This window comes from Mesocricetus auratus, unplaced genomic scaffold (genome assembly GCF_017639785.1).
Source record: "Mesocricetus auratus isolate SY011 unplaced genomic scaffold, BCM_Maur_2.0 Super-Scaffold_100676, whole genome shotgun sequence".
Taxonomy (NCBI): domain Eukaryota; kingdom Metazoa; phylum Chordata; class Mammalia; order Rodentia; family Cricetidae; genus Mesocricetus; species Mesocricetus auratus.
Window position 1 is genome coordinate 64,516,625 of NW_024429266.1, and position 21,414 is coordinate 64,538,038.

General features: G+C 40.6%; 1 protein-coding gene across 1 annotated transcript in view; it reads left to right on the top strand.

The window, feature by feature from the left end:
* Window positions 1-21,414, top strand: part of Dpp10 (dipeptidyl peptidase like 10) — a 1,552,828-nt gene that overhangs the window by 361,556 nt on the left and 1,169,858 nt on the right. The window lies entirely within an intron of this gene.

Sequence of the window (21,414 nt, forward strand, 5' to 3'; positions counted from 1 at the left end):
GAAATAGCTCTGTAGACCAGGCTGGCCTTGAAATGACAGAGATCAGCCTGCCTCTGACTTCCAAGTGCTGGTATAAAAGGCGTGCACCACCAATGCCCTGTCCAAATTAACCCATTGCTATTAATCTATGTATTGCCACATGGCTTCTGGCTTTTCTGTCCCCAAGCAAGTCTTGTTGCAACTGTATGTCCAGGTAACTCCTCTGATTCCACCCTACTGTATCCCAGAATTCTTAATTTAGTTGTCCTACCAATGCTTCCTGCCTGACTACTGGCCAATCAGCTTTTTATTAAACCAATCTGAAGGACAAATCTTCAGTGTAAAACAAGATTATTTCACAGAAAATGTACACATGGAAACTCACAAAACAATCTATATTTGCTGTAGACACATTACAGGAAAATGTTGAGGAAAATATTTTTACAGCAAAAGTGTCCTCAGCACAGTGCATTTGGATAAAAGTGATATGTGTGTTCAGATGTACACAAAGAAAATATAAAGCATTCTCTGGAATTATTTTGTGCTAAGATTAATTGTAGCTTTTGGGTTTTTTTCCCTTCCTGTTTTTGTTATGTTTTGTATCCACTCCATGATGCTTTTTATAAATTTAGTCTGTAGTGTTTGAAATAAATTTGAAAGGTAAGGAAGCGTATTAAGAAAGTCAACTTTCAGATTCTAGCTTTATATCATTAAAGACTTACGTTCTTTGAGAACAGGGAAATCGCTGAGTGGATAAAAATGCCTGTAAACCACGACAGAAGAGAAACTTAACCACCAAAACATCCACAACCTCTTTAATCTACAATAGTGTCCTGTCTGCAAGAAATGCTAGGAGGGTGGTGACACAAATATTGTAGGAGCAACCCACTAATATTGAGTTACGTTCCACTATAGGAGATGAAACCCACACAGGACACTTCTTGAGTGACAAAGAACCGGAAACTAAATAACCCAGGGACCTAGGATACAACCAAGTGGTACTGGTCTAAAAAACTAAAATAAAAATAAAACAAAGTGATGAAATGACTAATGTTCTGCTAGACTCGTAAGGAGGATCCACACTGTATGCTAGACTCGTAGGGAGGATCCATACTGTAGGCTGTTAGGACATTCATTCCCCTGAGGCCTGCTAATGTTTTTAATCCATGCTTTGACTTTCTGTGACTTCATTCACCCACCGCTCAAGGAAGACTTCAAGGAATATTTGGAGAATTCCTAAAATAAGTATTGTGTAAGTTTTCAATTGTATGTGGCTCTGAGCAGCATGCTAAAACCTTGTTTCTGCTCTGCCTGCTCTACCCAGGATATAAAGGTGTTCTCTGCCTGCAATTTGCATGTTGTATTCTCTGCTTGCCTGTTGGCACATAGTAACTATTTCAGCTATAAGGGTGTTGAGATATTGTAGTTTTGTGTTCATGGAATCCTTACTTCACTTGATCATGACCGCAAAGCACAGAAATAAGATGGATGCAAAGAGGAAACTATGCAGCATTTCCAGTCTTGATTAACATGGGGTAACTATCCACGTTAATAGACTCTCATGTGACATTTATTCTATATGCATTCAGGCTTCACATAAAAAGACTAAAGTTTAAAGGGTGAGGGTATTTCCATAACGTTTCTTACAATCCATTATTATAATTGTTCTAGTTTAATATGCCTTGTAGATCACCTTCAGTGTCACAATTGTAAGTTTAACCTCATCGCACACACAGCTGCACCGGAAAGAAACTGTATACCTGGGGTTTGGAGCTGTTCCAGGCATCTACTGAGGACCATGAGGCATTCTTTGGTTATGGGGCATTGGTGAATTCTCAGCTGAAGGCAAAGGGTCAAATATCAGCCATCTCTGTTCATAAAGCATTTTCTCCCTTCAGAGCTTTGAGTATCAGGCTAGGGGCTGTTTATTTATGATTTTAAGTTTGTAAGACACAGGTTGGAACAAGCAAAACCAAACATTTTGAAGTTTTGAATGTGTGTGTGTGTTTCATGAATATAAGCAAGTGGGTGGCCGTACCCATTTGTGTGTAAGGGATGACCTGAAAAGAATATTTTGGTCTCTTCTACTCCTCTCTACTGTATTTTCCTGAGACAGTGTCTCTCAGTGACCTGGAAGTTTGCCACTTCTGCTATGATGGCTGTTAAGGATCTGCTTCCAAATGTTAGAGTTACAGTTTCAAGTAGCCACACCTGGCTTTTTATATGGGTGCTAAGGGTTTGAATTCAGGTCTCCATGCTTACATAGTAAGCTCTCTTATGTACCAAATCATTTCTGTAAGCTGAAGATATGAATACTTGAATGAGCTAAAACTAGAATCTAGAGGGACTGTGTTGGGGGTATACAGAACCATATGTAAGTCACCGCTTTTGAAAATGGTAATTAGCTCTAAATGCAGAACAATGGAAGATGTCTGCTTTCTTCCTTAGAGACCACGAGTGGGACATGCCACTCTGCATGTGAGCAGAATGAAGAATGACAAAGATATTTAAATAAGGAATTTTAATAGATTTCATCCCACCGGGAGAGACTTTTCTGATTATCTATGACCTAAACCAATTATCATGATTCTCCCCACCGGCCCACCACAATTTTCACAACTAATCAAACTAAGCCTGAAGGTTCTGTGAATGCCAAATATATACAAAGATACCTTGCTGGCTACAGAGCTATCAGTTGCCACTTGGCCTTTTAACAAATTCTCCAGCTACTTATTCACACTCTGCCACATGTTTAAATGCTCAGCGTTGCACTGGCCCTTATTGATCCTAGGCTCCTACATGTTTGGACTGGGAAATGACCTTCTACTGACATGAGGGAGGTCTGCCCTGCTGTGAGAAGAATTTCAAAAGGAGTTGGGTTACAAATTTCATGTAAATCTCAGTTACCAATGAAAACTGTGCATAATGGAATAAGATACAATCCACCTCAGGTGATTGCCTGGGCCCAGCAACTGTCTGAACACAACAAAGTTAACTGGTAAGTTGGAGGGAGGTTAATGAGAGCAGACTGGGTAGAAGCAGGTGCTTCTGGCTCCTGGAGATTTCCACAGAACAACCCCTCTCCACACTTCAATATCTGTTCTCACTGCAGCCACACTCCCAAGGCATGTGTTGCTCAGACTGCACAGCTTATTAAAACCTTACCAGCTTCTCCCTGCCCTAGGATTTGACTTTTACATTGCTGTCTCTGAACTTGGACTTTAAAATTTTTGATGTGTTAATTTTTTTTCTGTTTAGGTCAGGTAGCTACCACAGACAACATTTCATAGGACTCCTTTCAATCCTCCAGCTTTTACAATCTTTTTACACCCTTTCAAGGGTGTTTCCTTGTCTTGGGTTTGGGTGGGGACAGTGATGTAGATTTCCTATTGAGGGCTGAGCAGTAACAGTCCTTTATTCTTGATATTTCAACCAGTTATTAGTCTCTGCATTGCCAATGTTCACTGTACAATATAGAAACAAACAAACAAACAAAGATTCTCTAGCTAAGGTGGGTAGCAGGGAAAGTCTAAAGGTATAAATAGAAATATGTAGTAGGCAAGTCAGCTACATATCCACTTAGTTTAACATCATGAATAAAAAGGCAGGCTATAGGAATGAGGGGAATAAAAGAGACTAACATAAAATACATTCTCAATACATCATATACATGTATGGGATTTTTAAAGTCTGGGAAACAGAACCTTCATCCAGTGACTGATGGAAGCAGAGGCAGACACCTACAGCTAAACAGTGAACTGAACTCCTGGAATCCAGTGACAGAGAGGGAGGACTAATGATCAAAGGGGTCAAGACTCGGCTGATTTAACCCACAGAAACAGCTGACCTGAACAAGGGGGAGATCTTGGACCCCAGACTGATGGCTGGGAGGCCAGAATGGAACTGATGCAGACCCCCTCAATATGGGTGTGAGTGAGGATGCCTAGGCAATCTATGGGGTCTTGGGTAGTAGATCAGTATTTATCCCTGCCATACAAATGGACTTTAGATGCCCATCCCACAATGAGGGATGCTCTCTCAGTTTAGACTTTTGGGGAAGGGCCTAGGCCGTGCCTTGGATGAAATGACAGACTCTGGAGATACCCCATGGAAGGCCTCACCCTCCCTGGGGAAAAGAGTAGGGATTGGGTGGGTGGCCGGGGGGGGGCCTGGTGGGGTGTTGGGGGAGGAGGGGAGGGAGAGGGAACTTGGACTGACATGTAAAGCAAGCTTGTTTCTAATTTAAATTAAAAAAGAAAAAGAAAAAAATTTAAAAATCTTTAATATACATACCAATGCCCTGTGGATTTTGCTAAAATACAAAGTGGGAGTGAGGAATTAGGTTGAGTATGGGACATAAGGTTGAGATTTTAAACAGGATCTCAGTGATTTGATTGAGATTGCACCAGACGGGAGGAAGACTCTGGCTGATTGTGAAATGACAGTCCCAGCATCAGAACTACTGGGACTCTTACACAATTAGCATGTCTGAGTCTGAGGGCCAGAATTTATAATCCTCAGTTTGCATTGAGGCCAGAAATTAGCACTTATAAGAGACCCCCAATATACATGAACTGGTTTTTTGGAGTCCATTCTCTATGGGGGGGTACTTGTTCATCCTTGATGGCGGGGAGGGGCTATGTCCTGCCACAACTTGGTATTCAAGGCTTTGTTGACTCCTCAAGGAAGGTCTTACCCCCTCTGAGGAGTGGATGGGAAGTGGGAAGGTGTGAGGCAGCAGGGCAGGAAAACGGGTTGGAAGATGAACTGGGATTGATATATAAAATAAAAAAATAAAAAAATTCATTAAAGTGTTGGGTTTTTTGTGTATTTTGGAAATGAGTCCTTGTCAGATGTGGGGTTGGTGAATATCTTTTCCCATTCTGTGGGCTGCCATTTTGTCTTGTTGACTGTGTTTTTGCCTTACAGAAGCTTCTTAGCTTCAGGAAGTCCCATTTATTAATTACTGATCTCAGCGTCTGTGATACTGGTGTTATGTTCAGGAAGTGGTTTCCTGTACCAATTTGTCCCAGGGTACCACCTACTTTCTCTTCTAAGAGTTTCAGTGTGACTGGATTTATGTTAAGGTCTTTGATCCATTAAGGGTCAAGTTCTTCTGAGCTAATTGGAAGCATGAGGGGAGGGGAGAGGGAGTTAGGAGAAAGAGAAGGGAAGAAGAGAAGGGGAGAGGAGGACATGAGGGAGCATGAAGATCTAGTCAGGGTAAGAATAGAGGAGAGCAAGAAAAGAGATACCATAATAGAGGTAGCCATTATAGGTTTAAAGAGAAATCTGGCACTAGAGAAATTTCTAAAGATCTACAAAGATGACCCCAACTAATGATCTAAGCAATAATTGAGAGGCTACCTTAAATGCCCTTCTACAATAATGAGATTGATGACTATCTTATATGCCATCCTAGTGCCTTCATCCAGTAGCTGATGCAAGCAGAAGCAGACACCCACAGCTAAACACTAAACTCCTAGAATCCAGTTACATAGAGGGAGGAGTGATGAGCAAAGGCGTCAAGACCAGGGTGGAGAAACCCATAGATACAGCTGACCTGAACAAGGAGTAGCTCACGGAATCCAGACTGATAGCTGGGAAACCTGCATAGGACTGTTCCAGACTCCCAGAACATGGATGTCAGTTTGGAGGTCAGGTTAATCCATGGGTCCTCTGGTAGTGGATCAGTATTTATCCCTAGTACACAAATGGACTTTGGAAGCCCACTCCACATAAAGGGATAATTCTCAGCCTAGACACATGGGGCAGGGTCTAGGCCCTGCTCTAAAGAATATGACAGACTTGAAAAACCCCCATGGAAGGCCTCACCCTCCCTGGGGAGCAGAAAGGGGATGGGATAAGGGGTCAGTGGAGGGCAGGCGAGGAGGAGAGGGAGAAGGAACTGGGATTGACATGTAAAACAAGATTTCTTTTAATTCAAATTTAAAAAAAGGAAAAAAAGTGTTTGGAGTCAGGTTCTACTCCTCTGCAAAAGAGAAATTATTTCTAACCACTGAGCAATCCCTCCAGTCCAGCAGTGCCCTTCTTAAACATGCAGCCCTAGAACTGATTTGTGTGTATATCCACTTGCAGGAAGTTGTGAATCCCCAAGCATTCCATCATGGGCACCTCTCTCATTGAAAGTAAAGGCATGGGAATCTGTCAGGGAATGTGTGTTCCTGCTAGCTTCTGGTTTGTCCATTTCTTCCTTCATTCTCTTTGTAGGCCAAAAGATTGCAAGGACACGTACCCCACTTGGCTCCTGCAGCTGTGCCTTAAAAGGACCCAAGGAGGCTCAAGCCTCCCAACCTAACTCACTGCAAATGCCAGTCCAGCTTTTGCCTCTAATGTAAACACAGAAATGGTGATACAATCAGATACTAATTATTTTTCAACTTAAGCTACTAAGTTTGCCCCTCTGAGCCTCAAATTCATTTCTGCTCAATAGGGCTAAGAGTCAAACCTCCAATGATTGTTTGGGTGGGGAGTAAATGCCCCATTACATCCAGGATGACTGTGCTCAGAAAATGTCCTTCCCTCCTATTCTTCTTCATCCCATGGCTTTGCAACTTAATATATTTTCCCTGCTCCTGAAGAATTTGAAAACTTAGGCAAACTCACAAATATGAAAATTAAATGAGGTATAAGGCAATGTTTCTAAAGGCTGAAAAGCGATTAATATAGAAACTTAAAGGAGGTAATATGTAAAATGCCCAATAAGAGATTAGTGTGAATAATCAGTTTAAGATGAAAAATTATATATGAGACAGTTTAGAAATGACTCAGGAGTAAGAGTTCTTTCTGTTCAAGGATGATGGGCTGCGTTCAGATCCCACCACCTTTACAAAAATCCAAATAAGGCTGTGCATGTGACTAGCTCCAGTTCTGCAAGAGGGGAGCAGAGAATGGAGAATCTCTAGGCTTTGCTGGCTGACAGCATAGCACCAGGTTTGGTAAGAAGCCTATCTCCAGAAACAGATGAAGAGTGATAGAGCAGGGCACTGGACATGCAGCATCCTCCCTTGGCCTCACCACAGGCATTGTTGGAAATGAACCAACATGCATGCACAAATGTGGATACCACACACATACAAGCATAAGCCTAAATTACATGTGATATACATTGTTGGAAGTGCAAAATGGGGAATTGTTGTCCTGCTATGGCCCCATCTGAGTGTCACGGATTTGTATGTCTCAGAAGAAAGACCAAGTGTAGCTATTAGGATAGAAAGAACGGGGAGGAGACATTTCACAGATGGTGAGCAGATGAAGGGCAGAGACTCAGCACAGAAGTCTGAGAGTTCGTGAGCCTCACTAGGGCCCTTGGCTGGAGCAATCACCTGCTTATCACCAGCCAGTGCCAATCTTTGGTCAACATAGAAGACTTAGCAGGTGTCCAAATGAAAGACTTCCATGTGGGCTGCTCCTTCTGGTGGCTGTGCCAAACACAACAGGAGCGAGTTCTCTGCCTCTTTTGTATACTGACTCAATTGCTCTGAAAACTGTTGCAACCCAATAGCCAGGAGAGCAAATAGCCCATCCTCTGGTAGAGAACAATTATTTTTATTTCTTTTGGTCAATGATTCTCAACCTTGGTTACACATTACAATCACCTGGGAGCATTAAAATGGTGATGAAGCCATGGCTCTACCTAAAATCAATAAAATTTAAATTTCTGAAGGTGATGTCTAGCCCCAGGTTTGTTTTTAAAATCTCCCATGACAATTCTAGTGCACATCTTGGGTCGGGAAGGTCTGTTTGAGGCCAAGGTATCTGTTCCCTTGAATGGAAATGACAGTCCTCTCATTGATTTTTCTCACAAATGATTATGAAGCAATTAGCAACAATGAACCAGAGTCTAGGTAACCGGTGGCTAAGCGCCAGACCTCCATGGAGGTAGTTATGAAACAAGATGATGAGAGAAAATGTGGCTTTCAAAAATGAATTGCCATGTGGGATTGCTTGAAAAACACTCTAGTAAAGAGAGTGTCTGAGTTTCAAGTCAGAGTCTAAATTTTAGTTATCTTATTAAATTATATAAGTTATTTTGCAAAAGAAAGAATATAAAGGTAATTGAGTGACCCACACTCCACAAAGGCCAATGTGTAACTCCAAAGAGTGAGTAGGAATCCCTGTGGGGTATGGGCAACAAATGACTTTGGTTACAGGAATGAGACAGTGAACCACTGCCTCCATACTCACAGGTATTCAGTATCAATGTGGTTTGGCAAGACCACACTGTCTCCTTTGTCTCTATTATTTCCTGAATGTAAATCTACTTAAAGAAACAGTTCAAATATTTCCTCTTGGTGTGTGTGTGTGTGTGTGTGTGTGTGTGTGTGTGTGTGTATTCATATGTTATCCTTGGTATGGGTGTACACATACATACACATATGTGTGATGTGTTTGGAATACAGAGGTAGACTTTAGTCAACTTTACTCACTCTATACTTTTATGTTTTCAGACATAGTATCTCATTTACTAACCCCGATCCTCATTGACTGGGCTGTGCTGACTGATCTGTGAGATTCATAAATATTTGTCTATCTCCTTCACCCTTGCCCCTAGCTGAAGCTATGGGCATGCTCACATCCTTATAGTTGTGAAGAAAGAACTTTACCAACAGAGCCATTTCACAAGTCCAGTTCAAGTATTTCTAAGTAGATAATGTATTCATACTCCCAGAAAAATATTATTCTGTAGCAAAATTTGAAGAAAATTTTGTTGCTATCCCTCCTGTTTTAGTTTTTGTGTGTCTTTTTCCATATGATGTGCAAGAGCTTCAAGAGCTGTCATGCATTGATATGAAATACTTGGCTTGGTACCTAAAGCACATAATGTTGGGGACAGGGATGGAAGAAAGAGAAAAACAGATAAATATAAATGAAATTTGTTTATATAATTTGGATGCATTTGAAAGCTGGGTATTCATATACCAAGAATATCAAAGAATAGCCAGGCAGTGGTGGTACATGCTTTTAATCCCAGCACTCGGGAGGGAGAGGCAGGTGGATCTCTGTGAGTTCGAGGCCGGGCTGGACTGACAGCCTCCAAAACAATACAGAGAAACCCTGTCTTGTAAAACCAAAAAAAAAAAGAATATCAAACAATGTGAGCAAAAATGGAAACAGTTATGTGACAGAAACTCACACATTCACATATCCAGTACCATTCATGTATCAGTTGATCCTTGTTGCTTTTGAGTGCTTCAGAGATACTCTCTGTTAGTGGTTGAAATTACAGGCCTAGGGAGATTGCTCAGTCAGTGAAATGCTTGTCATACGAGGATGAGGACCCAGGTTTGATACTCAATATTCACATAAAAGCTGAATGTGGCGGCACACAGTTTGTTTTCTTTTTTCTTTTACTCTTCTCTCAGAGAATAAATCCTGATGGCAGACTCCCCTCCCTTCACTCCTTCCATCACACAACCTGTCCTCTCCCCCAGATCTACTGCTCCTCAGCTTCCTTTCAGAAAAGAGATTTCCCAGTGATGTCAACTGAACACAGAAAAACAAGGCGCAATGAATATAGGCACAATCCCTCATACCAAGTTTGGATAAGTCAACCCAGGAAGAGGAAAAGAGTCCCAAAAGCTAGCAAAAGATTCAGAGACAACCCCACTCCCACTGTTTGGAGTTCCACAAAAATTCTAAGCTAAATAACCACAGCATTATATAGAGGACTTAACACAGACCCATGCAGACTCTGTGATTACCACTTCAAACTCCGTGAGCCCCTATAATACTTGCTCAGCTGATTCTATGGGCTGTGTTCTTGTGATCTCCTCGACCCCTCTGTAACTCACAATCTTTCCTCTCCCTATTATGCAGAATTTCCTAACTCTGTCTAATATTTGGGGTGTGAATCTCAGCACTTGCTCCCATCAGCTGCTGGAGCAAGCCTCTCTGATGATGATTGCTCTAGGCACCAATCTATGAGTATAGCATACTATCATTAGGAATCATTTCATTGGCTTTTTCTTTTTCTTTCTTGTTTTTGGTCATTTGTGTTTGGTTATACCCTAAGTCTCTGGGCTATCCAGCATCCAGTTCCTCACTATCCAGGCAGTGTCAGGCATGGGCTCCCTCTTGTGCTTTGAGCCTTAAGTTCGAGCAGTCATTGGTTGGCCACTCTCACAAATTTTGAGCCCCCATTTTCCCAGCATATCTTGCAGGTAGGACAAATGTGGGTCAAAGGTTTTGTGACTGTGTTGGTGTCTCAGTTGCATCCCTGGGACCTTGCCTATTACAGAAGGCTGGATTCAGGCTCCATATGCTTCATTACTGGGAGTCACTCTAAGGTCACTCTCATAGATTCCAGGAAGCTTCTGCTGCACTAGATTTCCACATCACTCCCTAAATAGGCTCTTATTCCAGTTGTCTCTCCCTGTAATCTCTCCCTCCATCCCTTCCTCTCCTATCTGTTCCCTCTTGGTCACATCCCCACATGCCCCCAGTCCACTCATAAAATCTACTCTATTTTCCTGTCTCAGAGAGATCCATGTGTGCCCCTAGAGCCCTCTTTGACACGTAGCCTCTCTGGGTCTATGAATTGTAGGCTGCCTATCTTTTACTTTACAGCTAATATCCACTCATGAGTGAGTAAATACCATGTTCATCTTTCTGGGTCTGGGTTGCCTTGCTCAGGACCATTTTCCACTGCTTCCATCCTTTTGCCTTCAAATTTCATGATGACAAATAGCTGAGTCATACTCCATTGTATAAAGGTACTACATTTTCTTTATCCATTCTTCAGTTGAGGGACATCTAAGTTCTTTTAAGTTTCTGGCTACTATAAATAAAGTCACTGTGTCCTTGTCATAGGATGAATCAACTTTTGGGTATTTGCTTAAATCTTGAGGTAAATTAAGTCCCAATTTTATGAAGAACCAGGAGGCACACACTTTGAATCTTAGTGCATGGGAGGTGGAGAGAACAAGCAAACAGTTTAATAGCTGAGAGCAACCCTGTTTCAAAAAACAAACAAACCAAAAATAATGAGTAGTTCCTGATGAATCACATTGAGGTCATCTTGTGGCCTCCACACACATGTTCACATACTCCAGAAAGTGTATACACATGCAAGAGAGCATTTCTCAGTGTGTTCTTGTCCAGACAATAGCATCTTAATTTTTTGGCAATGCAAGTTCTCACAGTCTATCTCATAACTTTCTTTAAGAGAAATTCTAATTTGTGTGCAATTTGGAGTGAAGCTGACATGGAAAAAAGTGTGCTTACAATGGTGTGATTATGGTTGACCCATAACTGACAGCTACTGTTTCTCATGAGTCCTTCACTGAACCTTGGCTCACTCTTTCAGCTCAGCTGGCTGGACAGAGAGTCCTAAGAACCCATCTGTCTCATACCTCCCAGAATCAGGATTACAATACTGCCCTCCCAGCCTGTATTTTTACATGTATAGTAGGTATTCCAACTTGTATTCTCATGGCCTTCAAAGAAAGCAAATTACCAATGCAACCATCTCCAATGCTCCCCCATCAGCATACTTCTGGAGTCATTGTTAATATTTTTAGATAATTTTTGCCATTTCTTTTTGCAATTTCATGTCTAATGATTTCCATATCTTTCATTAGAAACAGTGACTGGTTTAGTATGTGTAACCATGCACATACTTTCTACTGAACAGTTACCTCCTAAAATTTTTGCCTTCCTGCCCTATCTCAGAGGCATCAGCTCTTCAGGTGGCATTAGCATTGCACATATTGAACAGTTCCATAGTTTAGATAATTGGAATCCTTATTCTTAGGAGCAGACGACTCTGAGGGATCTTTTTCTCTTATTCTCTACTTAAGAATTCATAGCTGTGTTAATTTAGCATCCCTCCTCATTATACAGCTTCTGAGTGAGTTATATGGACATGATGAACAATAAATCAGATGGCCAGGCCTATATTGCTCATGACATTTTAATAGTATTAATCTAGGGTAGCTTTTAATTGTCCATTCTACAGCATTTAGTGCTAGGAAGATATAGATGTTTCCATTATTCTAATTGTATTTCAAATAAATGTATGGCCCAAATTTTCCATCTAACCCTCTTAAACAAGGCTAAATTAGAGATGTCTCTACTCATGAAAAATGAATTATTTTACAGCAAAACCTTGATTAATAGCACCAGAAAGCAGAGGAAATCTCAATGAACTGCACATTGCCTATACTTGGGTTGCCAGAAAAAAATGCCATGAAGGAAGGATGGGCATGCCTAGTCTTACTGTGAAATTAAATAGCAAAGTTTTAAAAAGACACAAAATCAACATTCACACCCCACCTTCTGCCTTTTATTTCTGTAATCTGCCTAAGGGGAAAATGTATATTCAGATCACCTTGGGGTCCTGTAAGATTTTTAGTTCTAAAACAAAATCTCAATAATTTTTAAAGTTTTTATTTGAAAGACAAGAAACTTATTACTGTTTTTCCAAAGAACCACCCTACAAGACTGTGAAGACAAACTACACTAATTTTCAAGTGATCAAGTCAATCAACTTCCAAGGATAATCAAACCTTTATTTTAGTAACAGCACATGTTATCACATGTAAAGATTCTAACTATTGATAACCTGCATAGTGAGCATCAAAATATGAAGATATGAACATTTTAATGTGGTTCATCAGTTTCTAGTCTCTTTAAACATAGAATCAATGGTGTCTTCAGTAGTGTTATTACATAGAATCAATCAGGTAAGTCGGGTTCCCACTGCAGTAACCAGGCTACAAAGCTTTCTTGACTTCCTGACAGCTCTGTATGCTTTTGTTTTTGCAATAAATAATCTCAGAGAAAAGGTTGTAAATCTTCCAAAACAATCAAAGAAACTTTATAGTTTTATCTCCCCATCTGGCTACTTGTTTCTGAGATTTTTTGCTCTGTATCAAGACTTGGTACCAAATGATTTGAGTCCAAGTTTGAAAGGAGCTTTGCCTCGCCTACTTCATAGCCAAAAGCTTGAGGGGACAAGACCAGTGTTCTGGTCCAGAAAGGCAGATTGCAGAAGATTTACAAGTGTTTAGGAAACAGTAGGCCAGGGACCCAGGGAACAAATTGAGACCAAGAGTTTGAAATGAGAGCTTTGAAGTCTACAGCTCCAGACAAACACCTGCAAGGAACAACCCAAGTGAGCACGGAACCAAATGAGTCAACATGCCAGGCAAAGTAGTTAGCCTCTTAGAGATTTCTGGAAACTACAGCAGATGGGAGAATTTGGAAGGGGAGAAAGAGTATTTGGAATCAGATGACAGAAAAATACCAACAGAAAGGCACCTGATAGTTGAACTTTCATATTTGTGCTCTCTCTGAAATCCTGCATCTCCTCACTTCTGGCCCTCTGTACTGTGCTATCCCCTAATCAGACTTATCTGATCTGTAACTTCCATAAACCCTGATTGGCCAGAAGTTATTGTAATGGGTCTTTCTATGTAGAATATTCCCCTTCTGATCTACCAGATACCCCTTACAAGGCAGTGTGTGTGTTACTCCTTCATCACTTTAAGACAGTCTGGGGCCGGGCATTGGTGGCGCACGTCTTTAATCCCAGCACTTGGGAGGCAGAGGCAGGCAGATCTCTGTAAGTTCGAGACCAGCCTGGACTACCAAGGGAGTTCCAGGACAGCCTCCAAAGCCACAGAGAAACCCTGTCTCGAAATAACCAAAAAAAAAAAAAAAAGACAGTCTGTGGGATAGGGCAGAACATAGCTTCCTCAAGCTCTTCAGAGATACCTGGCGCCATAGGAGCACTCCTTACAAGCACCACATCCAGGGATTGATCAATGCAATTGGACAGGAAGTCAGATCCCTTGTTTTGACGTGGGCGAAATAGGTTTTTTATTGCACACTAAAGAGTTTGTGGAAAGATTGAACTAAGTGTATATGCTGTAAGATTTCTGTCAGCGTGACCCAAGCTAAAGTTGTCTAGCACAAACTGAGGAAATCAACTGAAAATATTAATTGAGAAAATATCTCCAATAGATTGGCCAGAAAGCAAGTCTGAGGGACATTTTCTTAGTTAATGATTGACGTGCAAGGGCCCAGATTCCTGTGGGTAGTGCCATCCCTGGACCTATGGTCCTGGATGGCAGAAGAGAGGAGGCTGAGCAAGCCATGGAGAACAATCCAGTAGGCAGCACACTCCCATGGCCTCTGCTTCATCTCCTGCCTCCTGGTTCCTGCTCTACTTAGATTCCTGTCTGGCTTCCTTCCATGATAAGGATGTTCAGATGAATGAACCCTTTCCTCCACAAGCCGTGTTTAGTCAATGTGTTTACCTCAGCATTTGGGAACAAGCTAACACAGTGAGGGGAGTTGTCAGCTAAGCCGGGTCTTACTGATCCTTTGTCTTCAAGGACATTCACATTCCTAAGTCCTAAAAGAGCTTTCTGGTCCTCTCCTGTCCCCTTCTATCCCGCTTTCTCCTACTTTCCCACTTCTCCTTTCCTCTTATTCTTTTCTTTCTCTTATTACCTCCCCTACCCATTCTTCTCTTTGCTTTTCTTTCCTTTTCTTCCCCTCACTGCACCTTTTTATTTCTGAAACCTCACCCAGTTTCTCAAACTCCTCTCTCTTTTCTTTTTTCTCTATGAACTATAAGATATTTTGACTTTATTTGCTGTCCTGAAGCCCAAGGGAATACAGTCTTTTGACTTAAGAAAATGGCACATGATTTGCCAAAGTTATATTTTTAATTTCATTCTGGAATGAAGAAATTTCACATCATTCTAACAAGTAAAATTCATATCAAAGATAGAAATTGAACAAGTCAGTTTGAAATGTTTTAAGGATTAACTATTAGGCTCATTTTTCCAAAAGTTCATCTAAGAAATATGTTTGGAAGATCCTAAAAGTGAATTTATTTAAAATGACTCTGGGGAAATAAATATATTTAGAAACAGCAATGATTACTTATAATTGTGAACTTGGTATAATCTAGAATCATGTGGGAAATGAGTCTTAAGAAGGATTCTCTAGATCAGGCTGGCTGTGGGAATGTCTGTGGAACTCTGTTGGTTATGTTAGCTGAGGTGAGAAGATCCAGACTTAAAAGGGGAAGTGTGCTTCTGTGGACTTGGGTCTTGGAGAGGATAGAAATCAGAGTGAGCTGAGCCCTTGAATTAACTGTCCTTCTGTGATGCCTGTACATGACATCTGAGTAACTGCTACATTGACTTCTGCTCCAAGGAACTGTCACTGTCAACTGTGAGCTCAAATCCACCCTGTCTTTTCCAAGATGGTTTTGCCATAGTGTATTCTCACAGCAACAGAAATAGTGACACAAACAAACAAAAACCAAATGATTGTATTTGGGGGCAAAGAATATATTAAGGGAACTAACATATCCTTTTGATCTCATGTACTTTTCATTAGTGTATCCCTGAGCATTTCAAATTCTTACTGTCAATCAAGTTTGTGTCATTTTCTCCACCTTGCATCTGAAAACAGTGGGGACTCAGATGACTCAATTATTTATACTTACACTGATTTTAATCCACTATTTTAACTATTGATTTTAACTACACTATCTGACCCCATGCCCTTGTTCTTTGCAATGACATTTGTATATTTATGAAAGATTTTTGAGAATCTCCAATTGGGCACGTTAGATAAAAAGAAAATAAAAGGTCTTAGTGTGTAAAAACATTTGAAAACTTGCAATAAGCTTTTCCTTTTAGAACATGATCCTTCCAGGTCCCTCATATTCATCCACAGTCTAATCTAAGCATCTTTCTGTTATGGCAACACATGCATGGATTTGCTTGCTGCATGTGTATTAATTTCTTTCTCTCTTTCTTCTCCCTATGACTTAGTAGCTGACAAGAAGCAACTGAAAGGGAAAGGCAGAATTTACTTTTGTTCAAGGATTTTGGGGATCCAGTACATCATGATGGGAAAGGCATGGTCGTAGGACATAGTCGTGACTATCTCCTTGAAGATTATGAACCCTCAGTGCTGACCTACCTATAATCCATATCCTTTGCTCTTGCCTTCTAAATGAAGTCATGGTCTCCTAAAACAACATGGGTAGTTGGTGACCAAATGCTCACATCCATTAGTCTGTGAGAAATATTTTCACTTAGAAACCATAACATGAAAAAAGAAAAATAAAAACCCAGAGTCTGATATTGGGGTTCAAGCTTTAATCTATAGATCAGAGAAGCAAAGCAGCCAAACCAGTGGATCTTGCCTTAACAAGCTAAAATGGAAATCCTGTTCCCACGAATACTCAGAGGCAAAAGCTCTGAGTTCCCATCTCCTCCTCCTTATAGTCCTTTCTTTCAGTAGCCTTATCACTCCTGTCTCCACCTCCCTAGTGCTGGGATTAAAGACCTGGGATCCCAAGTGTTGGGGTCAAAGGTATGAGCTCTGGTACTCTTCACTCTTTTGTATTCCCGGGTGGTTTTGGACTCAGAGAGATCCATCTGCCTGTCTCCTGTGTCCTGAGATTAAAGATGTATGCCACCACTACCTGGCTCTGTGGCTTGCTAGTATGACTGCTGGGATAAAAGGTGTGTATCATCATTCCCTAACCTCTATGACTTGTGGTTAGCTTTGCAATCTAAACCCTCAGGCAAACATTAATAAAATATAAATAATACATCACCACAATAGCACACTTTCACAAGATTGTAATTTCCTGAGCTGATTTTCCCCAATGTGACACAGACTGCTGTGGGCACAGCATCTTCCTGGCTTTCTGAAAGTCATCCCTGTGGGATTCAGGAGGCAGGAGTACCTGCATGAAACTTGCAGTAAGGATAAGAGTTAACTGTCTCAGTGCACCTGAGCTCACTGACTCCATATCAGCCCTAATCTGCAAATGCAATAACCTCTACTTTATAGTTATTTTTTGAGATAGATCTCATGGATCCCAGATTAGAGTGGAGCTCCTTATATCACCTAGAATGACCTTGAACTCCTGGTCTTTCTGCCTCTACTTGCCAGTGCTTAAGTCACAGGTGTGTATCACCATGCCCAGGGATTGTAGTATGGGGGTTGTAACTCAGCATTTCAGGCGTGCTGGGGCAAGCACTCCACCAGCTGAGCAACATGCTGAGCCTAGAAGTCAACTGAGTGGCTTCTTACCAAGTTATTAATTAAGATCACTTTGGGCATGTGATGATCCATTCATAGGAATCCAGAATTCGAAGTACAGGTTCTAGGAACTCTTTGTAAAAGAAAGCAGGTGTGTTTTGTTTTTCTAATAGAACATATTTCCTCCTTTGCACATCAATCTGGAATGTAGCCCAGAGAGGAAGAAAAAGGCAGCAGAGTTGGCTGGGGGAGACAAGAAGTCTCAGGAACAACAGTGTTCTGGCTGCTACTTTGCCAGCCTCATCTGAGGGTTGATTCTCCGATTTCAAGCTCTGGGAGAAAACATTCATGAAGTAGATGCTGCGATATCTGCAAGTCTCTGCTTTTATTTCGCTGTATGAACCACTTCCCTGGCTCTAATTACATGGCTTTGCACATCCTTGAAGTAAAGATAAATCTCGTTTCACAGGAGAGATCTTTCTTCTCTTAAACAACAACTCTGGAGGAAACCTTAAACATTAGATCAAGTGTCCACTTGGCAAAGTCTATGCTGGCTTTGTACACTACTACTGCTCATTCTAATTGCTATGCAGTATTATCTAACTTTGAAAAGAATCTGTCTTTTTTTTTCTCCCACTGAATTACATGGAATAGTGGCATGAACAGCCCAGCTGAGTAACTGGGATAATTTGATGTGAAGTCATAGTTGAACTGAGAATTCTGCAGGAGGAACTTCTCAGTAATAAAAGAAAACTCAGCTGGAAATATACATTGGAGAAATAAATTGGAAGACGGCCTTAAATGTTTTCGAGTGGGTCCCAAGGAATAGAAAAGGAAACAGAATACAGAAAACTATAAACAAAACTTTCAAGGCTGACTCAGTAAGTGTCTCTTAAAATAGCTATGAGTTTCCCTCCTAACACCCAGTGGGATGCCAATAGCTAGACAGACAAATAGAACAATTAGATGCTACAGGACAGGTTCCAAATTGATCTATACCATGGCATTTTGAGTGGAGACTTAACCATTGTCTGAATTAAATGATGCTAGGCAGAAAAGATTGCATGTGCCCTGGACAGCAAAGTTCTGGGGCTCTGTGAAAGGTATTTCCTAACCTGAGCAACTGTGATGGGTGATGGTTTGATGTGCTCAGAGGATGCCAGGGTGAGAGACATAGCTCTTCCCAAAATAATGAGAAAACAGGTATGTAAGATAGCCAGCAGAATGTACTGGGGAAAGAATTCTAAAAATTATATATATGTGCCAAATGGAGACTTAGGGGACAACACTTTTCTACTAATGGGCTGCTGAAGAAGCTGGGTCCTGGGAGTCTTGGGGATTAACTTGAAGCTTCCAATCTTAAAACAAATTCAATTTGTTCAGAAGCACCTGGGACTAAGAGAGCTGATGTATTTGAAAGTAATGAAGGCCAGTCTGACTGAAATACGAAAAACAGGATGTTGGGAAGAAATGAACCCTGAGTTGGTTAGGAGGGACAGATTTTGGAAGACCTTTTGTGTTATGCTGTGGGACTTGGACGTTATCCTGAGCATTAAGATGTGCTATGAAAATGTCCAGAGATATACTAGAATGACACCAACTAAGAATCTGAGCAATAGAGGAAAGGCTATCTTAAATGCCTTTCCCCTATGATGAGATTGATGTCTACCTTATATACCATCCTAGAGCCTTCACCAAGTAGCTGATAGAAGCAGAAGCAGAGGCCCACAGATAAGCACTGAGACAAAATCCTGGAATCCAGCTTTAGAGAGGCAGGATGAGCAAAGGGGTGAAGACCATGCTTGGGAAACCCACAAAAACAGCTGACCTAAATAAGGGGAAACTCATGGACCCCAGACTGACAGTTTGGATACAAGCATAGGATGGAACCAGACCCCCTGAATATAGGTGTCAGTTAGGAGGTCTGGACAGTATATGGTGCCCCCTGCTAATTGAACAGCATTTATACCCAGTGTATGAAATGACATTGGGAGACCATTCTCTATAGAGGGATACTGTCTCAGCCTACACAGAATTTGATGATCCCCATAGAAGGCCTCACCCTTTCTAAGGAGCAGAAAAAAGATAGGATGGTGGTCTATGGGAGGCCTGGGAGAATTGAAGTGTGAGGGAACTGGGATTGATACATAAAATAATATTCTTTCTAATTTAAATTTAAAAGGGAAAAAAGATGTGTTATGAATACGGTTTACAGTTAGGTTTCTCTCTTCATTTCCCTCCTCATTCTTATTGTCTTCAAGCGACAGTGACACTGGCTAGCTGTTAAACAAATTCATGGTATATACAGTGGTCCTTCAACTAATTTTAATTGGTTATACTTGCACTTATTTATTTGATTTAATAATGATTTATTTTTATTTATGCATATGTGTGTGGCACGCCATGTGTGTGGTAGTGTCTGCAGAGCCTGGAGGAAAGTATTGGGTCCGTGGCAGAAGGAGTCAAAGTTAGCTGTGAGTTGCCTCTTGTGTGTGCTGCGAACTGAACTTGGGTCTTTTGCAAGATCACTTTTTACTCTCGTGTTGGGCCATATTTCCAACACTGGTTACATTTTATATACCATAATTCCATTTTGTTCCTAATTTAAGTTATATTAATAGATATAAAAATAGTTTTTCATGTCTTACAAAGATTTTAAGTCAATGAGCAATTATTTATATGTCTCAATCACAAAAATTCAGTAGTAAGATTCCTTACTACCAGGCTGATAATGTAAGTCGATGGAAAAGGTTTTTTTCTTAGCAATGGTGAAAGCATGGGTTTGAACTCAGCACTGGAAAACAATTAATTGTCAAAGCCAATGTCTGTGCTTCTTTTGTACAACATTTATAATGCCACACATCCAAAAATTTGATCCCTTAGTAAACTTTATGTTGTATCCCCAGATAGTGCTTTTGCAAGGAAGTTTTATTTTAATTTGAGATATTTCAAAGACCATACCAAATATTGAAAACTAGGTTCCTAGGATCAAAGATTTGCTACTCTTTGCAACTATGTGAGATAAATACTTCTTAAATAGTTTCTTGCTGCCTTTGGTTGTATGCCTAAATGGTATCGCAGTAACATCAAAAACAGGGGAATCATTCACTTAGTCTGAAAAGCTTCAGATTTTTGTATTATTTATGCTGAAGTACTCTGACAGATCTATCTATGTTTTTCATTTTCTTGCAATCGCTGCTCTTTTAAATTGCTATTTTAAAAATCATGTTTCAATTACTTTCAGGCTTCATTTTTAGCAGTTATTCTGAAGGGGAAAAAAGACAGAAAACAGTTTTGATCTGAGTTTTACTAGCAGTAAGATGCATTGACTCAATTAAAAAGTACAAAATATGGGAGGTGAGGAGTTGGCTCCATGATAAAGAGCCATTCTGCTTTTGCAGAGGACTAAAGTTTGGTTCACAACCCTCACACTGACAGCAACTCCAGGGAACCCAGTGTCCTCATCTGTCACCCATGGACTCCTGAACGAACATTTGCATGCCCCACAAACATGCATGTAAGCTAAATTAAAATCATAAAACATTTACTTGCATAAGGGTTAGAATTCTTTCAGACTTTATACTGTGGCACCAAATTTCCTCAGTGTTGACCATGACTTTAGATTTGTTACCAGATCCTGTGTGAACTCAGCATGTGTGTGTGTGTGTGTGTGTGTGTGTGTGTGTGTGTGTGTGCTTGTGTATGTGTATAGAGATTAGTCTGATGGCTCAATACCCACATAAAAAGCGTTTTCTTCATCATTCTACTGAATTGTGAAGCCTAAATAAATAACTTCTCAACCCCTACCACAAAAAAAGAAACTCTAATAAAACTTAGGAGACTTCGTACAAAATGAAGGCAGGAAAGGAGGGAGCTTTCTGAGAAAAAGGGGTCCAGTGGAAGGATGAATGGGAACAAAATGGGAATTGGGGTGAAAGTGACCAAAGTTCTTTATATGAATGTATGAAACTGTCCATAAAATTTGTAAATCCAGGCAAGAAATCCCACACTACTAAACTCAGCACTGTCAAGGTGGAGACAGGACTGAGGTTTACTGGTTATTCAGTGTAGCCAATGTAATGGGCTGTCAATTGAGAAAGAACAGTTGAGGAGGACACTTGATGTCAATCTCTGGTCTATAAAAACACACATGTACACATTTGAATACACCCACCTGTACATACACACAAAAAAACTTAATTCATTTATTTTGATTAAGTATTGTCTCACATAAATAACATTTTTCTGAGTTGCAAATTAAAACAATAGTTAGTAAGCCACCTATGTGATAGAACAGGGAAGAACTTTCATTTACAGGCCTATAAGCCTTTTTATATTTTGTGACAATTCCATGCAAGTATACAATGGATCTTGGCTAGATCTGCCCCT